The following is an 11,934-nucleotide window of genomic DNA, read 5'->3' on the forward strand; positions in this document are numbered from 1 at the left end:
AAAGGGACCCTGAAAAGCTCTTTGCCAAGGTTAGCAAAAGCCCACGAGAGATCGGTATTCCATCACTTGTCGCCGCACCGCAAAAAATGTTAAGCGAACTCCATCAACACCGAAGATATCGCCGATTAAAAATGATGTTCCTCCTCTCCCCCACATACCACCCTCAACTCATACACGCGGGGCTCGCTCCGAAAAAAAAAAGAAAAGACGGGCCGATGCTCCGCCCATGCATACGTCAAGCAAAGGCGCTCTGCTTGTTTACTTCCGGTGGTCGCAGACACATGTGCGAAAGTGAGTGCGATTCACTGCGGTGCGCTGTTGCGAACGGCGTCGCAACGTCCGATCGCAGCTCGTCGCCTGCGTGCAACTTGCTAGATGTCAACGACGAGCCGCGCGCGTTAGACGCAACGACGGGAAGCGGGAGCCAAAGCGAGCACGGAGAGCGGCAGCGTCGTGATGACGTACAACGCGCTCCTCAGGGCGCTCGGGGCCGAGCCACACCGGGCCGGCCTGCCAGCCTTGATGCCGGCCGCCGGCGAGTGAAAAACGCGCTAGTATTGTTTGTTCACGTTTAGCAAGCCCTGGGATAGATGCATGTCAAAAATGCATCACTTCTGACGGTCGTTGGCCAATACCGAGCTGATCGTACAAGTGATGAATGCGATACTAGCAAATTTCATCCCATAGCCGCTTTGGCGCTGCTGCGGCGCTTCGCCTGCCGCCTGCTAGCTCCGTTGCTGAAGGCGTCGTGGAAATCGAATATATATTCTATTATGGGACGAGTTCGCAGTAAAGCGATGTGAAGAGTAGGCCTTTTGATATAGTGCAAGCGACTTCCGAAGCGCCGTTAGCGATGCGAAACCATTAGGCCTAGCGACGACTAGGGCAGCCTGGGACCAGCGCGCAGTTCGTCGCCCGGCGTTGCCGCAGTCGGTGTCGTTGCCGAAAGATCCACTTTTTAACAGACGTGTTGTCGTTGCTCGAATCTAGAAAGCATTATCTCTGGTAGAATGGCTGTTTTGTATTTCCTTGTGCGAACGTCAAGTACGCCGAGCATGCCGGCCGGCCCACCGGCCTGGATCAGGTCTGCCGGCGTCATAAAAAATGAGCTAAAGAGTGTTCTTGACGTAAATAATAAACCCTAGGCCAAGAAATGTGAAAAATGTGTCATTTTTGAGGATCGCTGACCAATACTGAGCTGCTGGTAAAGGTAACAACTGTGATACGAGCAAATTTCTGGCCACAACCGCCTTGCAGCTGCCGCGGGCCTGACGTTGGGGTCCGGCTCGCCTGGCGCCCGCTCGCTTCGCGGCTGAAGGCGTCGCGGAAAGTGACCATACTATTACTTTATTGTGAGATGATGCTGTTGACTGTAAAGCGATGTGTAGAGTAAGCCTTTTATTGCAGCTCAGGCGACTTCCGAAGCGCCGGCCTCTGCCTCTTCGACGCGAAACGAGCTATAGGCCTAGCGACGACCACGACAGCCAGGCAGCAGCAGAGCTCGTCGCTCGGAGAGCCCGCGAGCGGTACCGTTGCCGAAAGCTCCCAACATAAGCAGGCATGCTTTGTCGCTGCTCGAGTATAGCTGGCAGTCTTTCTGATGACGATCGGTGCCGCGCCGTCCAAGTTTTCGCACATCTGTCTCCTGATTGCTGCTCGAACAGCATGGATCCGGAGCTCGAAGCGCGGCTGCGTGCAGCCACCGCTGAGATGGGCTTCGAGCCTTTCAGTACACGCCATACCGAGACCCACAGGGCGACGACAGCAGCGATATATATAATTCTAGTACACTATAGCAGCGACTCGACGGCGCAGCTAGGAAACTCGCAAAGGCGGGCGCCAAGATTTGACGAAACACATGCTTTTGTGAGCAGACGGATTTCCTTCTTTACCGGAAGTACCACATTAATTTCAAGAAATGCGCTGGATTCTTACCTCTGTATACGTATGTTTTAAAAAAATAATAAGCAATCAATAAAATAATATTTCAAGGAGCATCAGTGCTCAGTTTCAAATGAAATGTTGCAAAAATTGCGCGTGACGTCAATGGGCAGAGCCAATGAGAAGGGTCGTCCAGTCCATGGCCAAGGCTGCCCAGTTTACGTCAAGTGGTAGGGGCGGGTAAAAACGCGCGGTGAGGTGTCGCCCTAATCGGCTGTGAGCGGCAAGTTTGAAAAATTGTTTGTAAATTATTGGTTCCACGCGCAGCTTTCTGAATCAGACTAGAATACTCGCAGAGACCACCTCTACAGTTTTGTTGCAATAAAATATGATCGAAGAAACCATTTCAGGGTCCCTTTAAAGGTAACGAAGAGTAGGATCAAAACCGAAATTGATGGAATGGAGGCAATAGCGCCGGTGAGTAGCTCTTGCGGGGGCTTTCTTTGCAGATATAGTAGTAGTGGCTTTATTTTTGCATTTAATATGGAAGGTATACAAGAATTTTTGCTGCCCCGGCATCTGCTATCGCGGCTGGAAGCACCTGGGCTGGGGCAACGGAAATAAAGGATAGCAGGCAGTGTGTAGAAGTGAAAAGAAAGAGGTGAGGGGATAGTAGGAAGGACAGGGGAAGGGGTACACTGAAAATAAATCTATTTTCACATATACATGATAAATATAAATAAATACAGGTCGCACGTGCGTGAAGGTCTAACTCTTTGTAGACGCTTTGAGGAAAAATGCTTAAACGATTCTGTATACAAATGAATGCAATACATCAACAAAGTGCACGATTGCTAATTAAATTTATTATTTTTTCTTTGCTATTTAGCTTCTCCTTGTATATCGTACTAGTTGTGTTTATTCATGCAGTTCTATACTTGTTTATTACCATGCCCACCCTGCAATGCCTGGCATTGCAACGGCAGTTTTTTTGTAAACAAATTAATATTAAATAAAATAGTGTCCCTGACAGATTCCTGTGAAGTCCCGCGCGGACATGGGAGAGATATCGCTGGACCACGCAGCAAGCGGCCATAACCTTATGTGTGGGACGTCCCCGGGAGCATTTTTGTACTTCCCAGGGATATCGATTGCCCACATAGGATGTCTGTGGGATATCCCTGGGACGTAACTTTCTTTACTGAGAACTAGCACTCAACACGTGGAAAAATGTGAATTGTTTGATGTAGTTCAGTTTCAAGCGACAGAATTATTGGTCGAACAAAAAAATTACCGACGATTACGTTACTTCCTAATGCGAAATTTGAGCGCAGCAAATAAGCTGTTTCACCTTTTCGATAGATTGAGGCAAATAAATCGAGCAACACATGTATGCGCTATCGCAGAATTTTTTTTTTATTTTTCACACGTATTCCTTTAACAAAGACTCCACTAACAGTTCTTGACAGTCATGAAGGAAGCTTTGTGGTCGGAGAAATAGACTGATATATGTTCGACTTGGTACACCAATGCTTGATTCTCAAAGACGAGATCTATACAAGTGCCTCGCGAGGTTGTCACAGCCGTGGGACGCGTTACGAGCGAGAGGAACGGGATGTTCTCCCGCATAAGTGTTAGGAAATTGCTGTTTGTCTTTATGTCAACATTAAAGTCCCCCACTACTAACATCGGTGTGGATCGATGGACGGTTAATGCGAGTTGCAGGAAGTGCACGACGTCTTTCGTGAGTGCGGTATAGGGGCGAAGTAGGCAGCTACTACCAGCAAGCCGTTGGGCAACTTTGCGGCGCACAGTTCGCCAACTTCATGTGACGTGCCAAACATTTCGACTGGTATTGCAGAGAGACCTGTGCGCAAGTAGATAGCGACTCCCGCCGCTCTTTTGTTGTCTCTGCGAGCACCACAGCAGTATAGGAAATCTATGATTTCGAGAGGCTCTTCGGCATTCATCGAGGTTTCAGCAAAGCAAAGTACAGAGGAATGGCGCAGAATGTGATCGTGGTGTACGTCCTTGGCATGTGCGGCAAGGGAGCGTACGTTAAGAATGTGGTTGTGAATGATGAATCAAGTGCTGCCAGCGAATGACGCGTCCATTGGCTGTCTGCGTGTGTTACTGATGTGTGGTTAACATGTTAAGCTTCGCCTGTAAGAGTGGAACGCGACAGCGTCTTGCAACGCTGCCAGGGAGTCCACAGAACGCCATCGCCAATTCGGCTGTACGCCTTGCTGGACGGTAAATTTATTTTTTGAGGAAAGGAAATGTATCTCTCGCATATCTGGGTGGACACCTGCACCTCGCCGTAAGGGAAAGGGGGAAGATGGGAGTGAACGAAGACGCCGTATTAGCTAGACGCGCCTTTGTTCATTCCAAACCATTCAGCTGGCATTACGGAGTGGCTAGCGTGCTCGTATCGCACTCCGGAGACCCTGGTTCGATTCCCCAACTCGACCAATTTCGTTCTCGGTTTTATTGGTTTATGCGGTCTAACTAGAAAGGTTAATTAGGCTATTTCATATTTATATTCTTATATGTCTATCCATCGTGTTCTGTCATTAACCTGTCAAATGTTGGAACTGTCTAGGATGTTCGACACAACGTATATGAAACGAGCAACGTCTTACTGAGTGGGGAAGTGTGTGGTGGTGGAGGGAACGCGGCTTCGTACTTATCTGTTTTTTTTTCAGCAGCGTCTCCTTCCGCGGACGCTGTTGTCGCTGCGGCGCGCGTCTTTCTTTTCTTTTCTTCTGACGTCTTCATTCTCCTCTATATTAATTAGGCTAATTGATTAATTACGCAATTAACTAAACTCAGTCCAACTTAGTTGCAGCATCACTATATGATCCCTTTAATTGGTTGCATGGTTACTAGCCAAAGTACAAATTGGCCCCATTTGAAATTCGCGCACTGTGACGTCACGAGCATTTCGACCAATTGAAAAGCGTGACATTGGGGGCGGAGCTGGTTACGAGGCCGACGCCGACGACGACGCGAAACCCAGGAACGGACGCCAAAGAGCTGCGCTCTAAAAACGATGACGAAAGGTGTCTTTTCTAAACAGAAGCCACTCTGATCGGGTGGTTTGGCAATGAGGTTAGTGTACAAATACAACCGAAGGTGCTGGTTTGGTGTGTGCAGGGTTGTGAGGAAAATAGAAGTGTGTGCGATGGACTCCTGATCGTGCCGCGAAAGAGCTAGCTAAGGGATGGAGGAAAGTCGCTGTAGTACACAGCTCTGACGTAGCAGATTTCCTCGCAGAGTTCACGGGAATTTCAGGAAAGCAATGGACAAGCAGAGAGTGGAAGCGGTTCACTAAGGTATGAACAGTACAGAGAATTTAATCAGTGGCGCCCTGTGCCAACCGAAAAAAAAAATGAAAGTGCATCTTGCTTGTCCATTGCTTTCCTGAAATTCCCGTGACCTCTGCGAGGAAATCTGCTACGTCAGAGCTGTGCACTACAGCGACTTTCCTCCATTCGCGGCACGATCAGGAGTCCATCGCACACACATCTATTTTCGTCTCAACCATGCACACACCAAACCAGCACCTTCGGTTGTAAATTTTGTAACCCTCTTAAACCTTCGCATCGCACATACACTAACCTCACTGCCAAACCACCCGAGCAGAGTGGCTTCTGTTTAGAAAGGACACTTTTCGTCATCGTTTTTTGTTCGACCAATAATCTGTCGCTTGAAACTGAACTACATCAAACAATTCACATTTTTCCACGTGCTGAGTGCTAGTTCCCAGTAAATAAAGTTACGTCCCAGGGATATCCCACAGACATCCTATGTGAGCAATCGATATCCCTGGGAAGTACAAAAATGTTCCCGGGGACGTCCCACACATAAGTTTATGGCCGCTCGCTGCGTGGCCCAGGGAGATCTCTCCCATGTACGCGCGGAACTTCAGAGGAATCTGTCAGGGACACTATTTTGTTTAATATTACTTTGTTTACAAAAACTGCCGTTGCAATTCTAGACATTGCAGGGTGGGCATGGTAATAAACAAGTATAGAACTGCATGAATAAACACAATTAGTACGATATACAAGAAAAGAGTAAATAGCAAGGAAAAAATAATAAATGTAATTAGCAATCGTGCACTTTGTTGGTTTATTGCGTTGATTTGTATACACCATCGTTTAAGCAGTTTTCCTCCCTGCTGTAATGCCATCATGACGATGCATACATATCGCCATGATGCATAATAGATAAATATTCGGCACAGACACTCAAGATTGCTTACGTATGAGAATGCGAAAGCATTGAAGTGCTGAGTCTTGCCACGTTGTAGAAAGATTGAGTCATGAATATATGACTACGAGTCATGATATACACCTACTTTGTACCTCTATACACCTTACGTTACGTTGCTTGTAAAGTGCTCAGTCATGATATGTTGCAGAATGATTATGAGTAATGACTATGACTACGAGTCATGACTTGTGTAGGTCATAGTACGTTGCATGTCATAATTCATAACTATACGTGTTCCTTACATGTGTTGTGACATCCTCCTACTTACATGCCACAGACGGCGGCTTTCCTGCTATTGGGAGATATAATGCTTTAGAATTAATAGGCGTATACGTCAACGGAGTAACGCATGCCCTTTGCGTGAAAATTCTTTAAGTTTATCGCTTATTTTTTGTTCTTTGATGGGATGAAAGGCCTTGATTCTCCGCCTCGACCAGGATCGGCTGGGCGATGAACTGCTCCATCCAGCTGCCACGGACTGTAAGTCTCTCTTTGTGTTATGGACCCGACGAAAACCTGTAGGACCTTTCCTGCATGGTTGCGCCTGCATGGTTGCGTATTCGTTCGGCAGCCGCGAGCCGCCTGCGCGGCGGTTTCACCACATTATTGCCCACTGACTCACAGTCGCACGATTTCGTGATGGGTTCAGCTCTCATGGACAGACAGGAAAAAAAATTCAGAGGGCATTAAGGCTGCTTACGTGCTGTGACGGTGAAATCATTAGCGTGTCATCGTGAGTGCTTCACCTCAGCACCGGTTGTGCACTGAGAAACGCAACGAAGACCCGCCTCCGAATGCTGAATCCACAAGCGGTCCGAGCGAAACATTTGGACACTCGGTTTGAATACCGGTCGCAAGCCAGCGTCCAACCTGACTAAGAAACGTATGCTTGATGAAACGAGAAATCGTATGATGATAACCGCAACAGTGTACCAGGATCGTGGCCTAGGGAACTAGGGCGTGCAGCCGAGACCAGCTGTGCCCTGTCTGGACATTGTTCTCGACATTGTTTTTAGCTAGAAATGAGTGCCGTGGCCAACCGAATGAGCAAGAGAGGGTGCGGGGGGGCGGTGGTGAAAAGGCTGAACGGCACAACCCTCCAGGAGGGCATGCTGTCGTGCTAGTTGGTATTGCATACTGTAAAGGAATTAGCGCAGAAATAGAGGCAAAGGGCAAGGGAGGAGACGCATACGATGATTGAAAGCGTGGCTACCAACTGTGTTATTGAGGTATAAAAACGAGAAACCCTCCGGCAAAAACAACAAAGCGCCCAATAATACCTGACACCCCTTAATTCTTCAAAGCCGATCGTGGTCCCATATGGGCATCGGGTGTCCCACAACTTGAAGATAAAATTCAGGGGGCACTTTGTCGAAAGTGCTTAGAGGCGAAAGCGTTTTCCGCACCACTTTGACTGCCTCTGTGGCACTGGTGAGGTCACCACTGCATGACATCACAAATAATTAACGACTAAATACAAAGTAATGGCAAATGACTAATTAATGACAAATTACTGACTAATGACTAAATACTAATTAACTGTCAATTAATGACGCTTAATCTTTGCCTTTAGGAGTGGAACGCGACAGCGTGTTGTAGCGCTGCCAGGGTCCACGGAACGCCACCACCCGTTCGGCGCGATGCCTTGCCCTTTGAGCGCAACGCTTTTTGAGGAAAGGAAATGGAGCTGTAATTCTCTGCCTTCTCGGTGGACACCTGAATCGCACCATACAGGAAGGGAGGAAGTGGGAGTGAAAGAATAAAGAGAAAAAGGGGCCATAATGAAGAAAATGAAAATTGTATTTGAGAAAAGGAAATTACGCAGCAACTGTCTCACATATCTCGGTGGACACCCGTCACCCGTTTGTAGAGGAAGGGAGGAAGTGCGAGTGAAAGAATGGCCGTAATGAAGGAAGGGAAATTTGTATTTTGAGGAAAGGAAATTACGCAGTAACTGTCTCACATATCTCGATGGACTCCCGTTAAAAAGCGGGACACACTTTGTTCACGACAACGATGAGCCATTAAAGGCTTTCGCCTTAAAAGAGGCCGGATTCCGCCGCGGTAGCTCAGTGATCAATTAAGGCTCTCTTCTACTGAGCCGGAGTACCCGGGTCCGAACCCGACCGCGGCGGTTGCGTTTCCATGGAGGCGAAACGCAAAAGGCGCGTGTGTGCTGTGCGGGGTCAGTGCACGTTAAAGATCCCCAGGTGGTCGAAATTATTTCGGAGACCTCCACTACGGCACCTCTTTCCCTCCCTTACGGCGCGGTTCGGGAATCCACTGAGATATATGAGACAGTTACGGCGCCATTTCCTTTCCTCAAATTGATGATTAGTAAATTGGTACTTGAGGAAAGGAAATGGCGCAGTAACTGTGTCACATATCTCGCTGGACACCTGAACCGCGCCGTGAGGGAAGGCAGGAAGGTGGGAGTGAAAGAAGACAGAGAGAAAGAGGTGTCGTAGTGGAGAGTACACGATCACCTTTTCTCTTCCCCCTCCACTGAAACACCATCAACACCATGTAGTTAGTACCTTCGGTGCTTTCAGCCCCCAACAAGATTTCAAATGAAACTGAAATAAAATTGGTTTTTGAAGAAAGGAAATAGCGCAGTACCTGTATTACATCTCGGCGGACACCTGAACCACGCCTAAAGAAAGGGATAAAGGGCGAGAGCGGTGACTGCTTTATACCTCAATAAAACAGGTTTGCTTTGGTTTTATGGGGACTTAACGTCCCAAAGCTACTAAGGCTATGAGAGACGCCGTAATGGAGGGCTCCGGAAATTTCGACCACCTGGGGTTTTTTAACCTGCACTGACATCGCACAGTACACGGGCCTCTAGAATTTCTCCTCCAAAGAAATTCAGCCACCGCGACCGAGATCGAACCCGCGTCTTTTGGGTCAGCAGCCGATCACCATAACCACTGAGCCACCGCGGCGGCCAGTTGGCAGTAGAGCTTGTTAATCACCATATGTATCTCCTTCAGAGTCTCTATTTTCTCTAATTTCTTTGCATTGTGCACTACCCGGCATGGGGGAAAGGAAAGAGGAGAAGGGAAAGAAGAGAGGAGATCTTAGTTAAAAATCAATTATAGAAAACGGAATCAAGCACTCGTAGCCCATCGCTTGAGGTCGCGGTAACCAGAGAGGAAGTCGATGTCAGGGTCCAGCAGTTGTAGACGTACAGGCTGGTTTACACTTGGAGGGAAACTGAGAGCGCGTGGTCGCCGCTCTTCGAGAAGCGTTGCCGCCGAGAACCGGCGAGGATGTGCGGCACCAGGCGCATGCGCGGAAAGAAAGTCGGCCGTGCTTGTTGCGCATGCGCATGGCAGCGCTTCGCGAAGAGCGGCGGCCATGTGAGTTAGAAAACTGCTGTCCCTAATTCCGCGAGGCATACGCCATGTATCGAGCAAGCGTTAGAACCAACACCCAGCATCAGGTATTTTCGAAACTGGGAACATGATTTTAGTTTCGATACCTGGGCGCCGCCATGTTTGTTTTACTCGAGTGCCGTCTAACTACAGAGCCTCTAGTTCACTGTACCTCTGTAGCCTAACGCCGACGCCATCGTGGGCTGATAATTTGAAGCCGGTGGGCTGCAGACGAAGCAGCGTGCGATCTCTGAAAGTGTCATTCGCCCGTTTTATTCATGCCAAGCCTAGAAATTTTGGGTGGGGGTTCGCCTCGTGTCCATTCTCGGGTGTGCTATGCCAGTAGCTCCTGCAATAACCAACTGGGAGCAAGCGACCATTCCTCGACGCAGCGAACGATCAGCATCGGCGAGTGCCATCCTCGCAGTTCACGCGTACTTGTTGTCGCCGGTTGCCTGTAGGGCAAATGCGGCACGGTGTTGCATGTTAGAAAAACGAAAGCAAAATGTGTTGAAACACAAGATCGCGGAGAGCAATGAATTCTAGTTTTTCGTGGAGCGCAGTTTTTCATGAACGCTTTCGCTGCCTGCTTGGACATGGCGAGTGTGACAGTTTAGATGCTGAGCTTGCGACAGAGTACCCCGTTTACAAACTGAACATTTTGGAAACAGCGAGTACATGACCGAAACGAATCCACTTCTGATGATTAGAATGTTCGTTTGCGGAGATACGCGCGATGAAATTGAAATTCGGCCCCTCCTACCGCTTGCGTAGGGCTGTTCGTACTACGAGCGATACAAGCCAGTTGACTGAAAGCAATTCGCATTCTCGCCTTCTCCGCTCCCGCCAGTACTCACTGGTGCACGAATACCAGAAAATGTGCAATTACACGATCTAATAGGTTGGTACGCTAATAGAACGCTATTACCACTTACTGACGGGCAGGATCGCCGCACCTGTGTTGAGAATTCTAATCTCAATCGGGTTGGGGCACTGCTCAAGTCGCTGCGTTTGTTGTATCTTTGGCACGGTTATGCATAGTGTGGATTTTTTTTACAGTGCATTCGATGCGATTTCATTCGAATAATTTATTACAATGCGTGGCATAGTTTACCGTCCTCTGCATGCCGTGTATTTTTTCATCTTACGTTGCCATGGCTGCATTTTTCCTCACTTTTCAGTTGGGTAAAAGTTCATGTCGCCGCTTCTATTCATGCCATGCTGTGCAAATTAAGTTAGTATTTTTGCACTAACGACATGTTTATTTTTTTTCAGGTGGCGATCCCCACACCCTCCCGATATTGACGATCATGTGGGGCGGCGAAACGAAGTTGTGGCCAAATTTGTGAAGTCCTCACATAGTGTACTGCTGAATTAAAAGAGCTCTGCCAAGGCCGTCCACATACTTGATCTCTTAAAATTATGCACAGATTATAGTTTGGTAACCCAGGCGCTGCGCTTCGTTCCGCGCCCGATATTAGGCACAGGCAGTGGGTTTGTTTCTGTCTGCATTTCGTTCACAAAGTGCGCTAACGTCTAAGCTTTTTGTTGGCGCAAGTATTTTTTGTTCCACAACTACGCCCATTGCCAATGCAACTCGGGACCGGCGGAAAAGCGGTCAAGAAATGGACACCGCAGACATGCTGAGACCTTCACATAACATGGTGCGCGTACATACTGGCGGCGTTTGTTTTTTTTTCTACGTTCGTCGACTATTTCCGCAACCGACAATAAAACAATAATGTCTAGAAGACGTTGGTGTTCCGTACAACATTGCTGCTTTTGTTGTACAGACGCAAACACGCGCTTGACCGGCAGGTAATCAGCCGCGGACGTTGCTCCGCGCGCCAGATTATCAGCCCAGGGGAGGACGGCAACAGTGGGGTGTCGTGCAGCGCACGTGTTTGAGAGTATTTCTCCCTCTCCTGCCCGCTCCTCGTAAAATGGGGCGGCGTCGATCCGTGCAGAGGTTGTCTGTGTCGCCGCAGTGTCCCGGTAGCCGATGGCAAACAATACCGCGTCCTCTGATGATAGCATGTTGTAACTCTTGGATTTAGGGATTCGGACGGGATTCCCAGTGAAAAGCAGCTTGCAAGCCTTGGTGGGCCACTTTTGAGTAGCAGAAAACGGCCCATTGCTGTGGGCTTTCTTTACTATATTGGGCTCAGTGGTCCTTCGTAGTTAACCACCGAGTCAGTGGGTGAGCGAGATGGGGAGTGGGCCCATGCGTGCTGGCCAGTTGACCTTTGTAAACGTTTTGTTTTTAGGAGCTGTTGCGCCATTAATCATCGGACCACTTTTATGACTCACCATCATTATAATCATCATATCATGACGAGTAAGCACACTGCAGGACAGAAGCCTCTCCAAATCACCTTAAATGGCCGAAAAGAGCAAA

The sequence above is a fragment of the Amblyomma mixtum genome, chromosome 4 (genome assembly GCF_055824585.1).
Source record: "Amblyomma mixtum isolate Tamu chromosome 4, ASM5582458v1, whole genome shotgun sequence".
Classification (NCBI taxonomy): Eukaryota; Metazoa; Arthropoda; class Arachnida; order Ixodida; family Ixodidae; genus Amblyomma; species Amblyomma mixtum.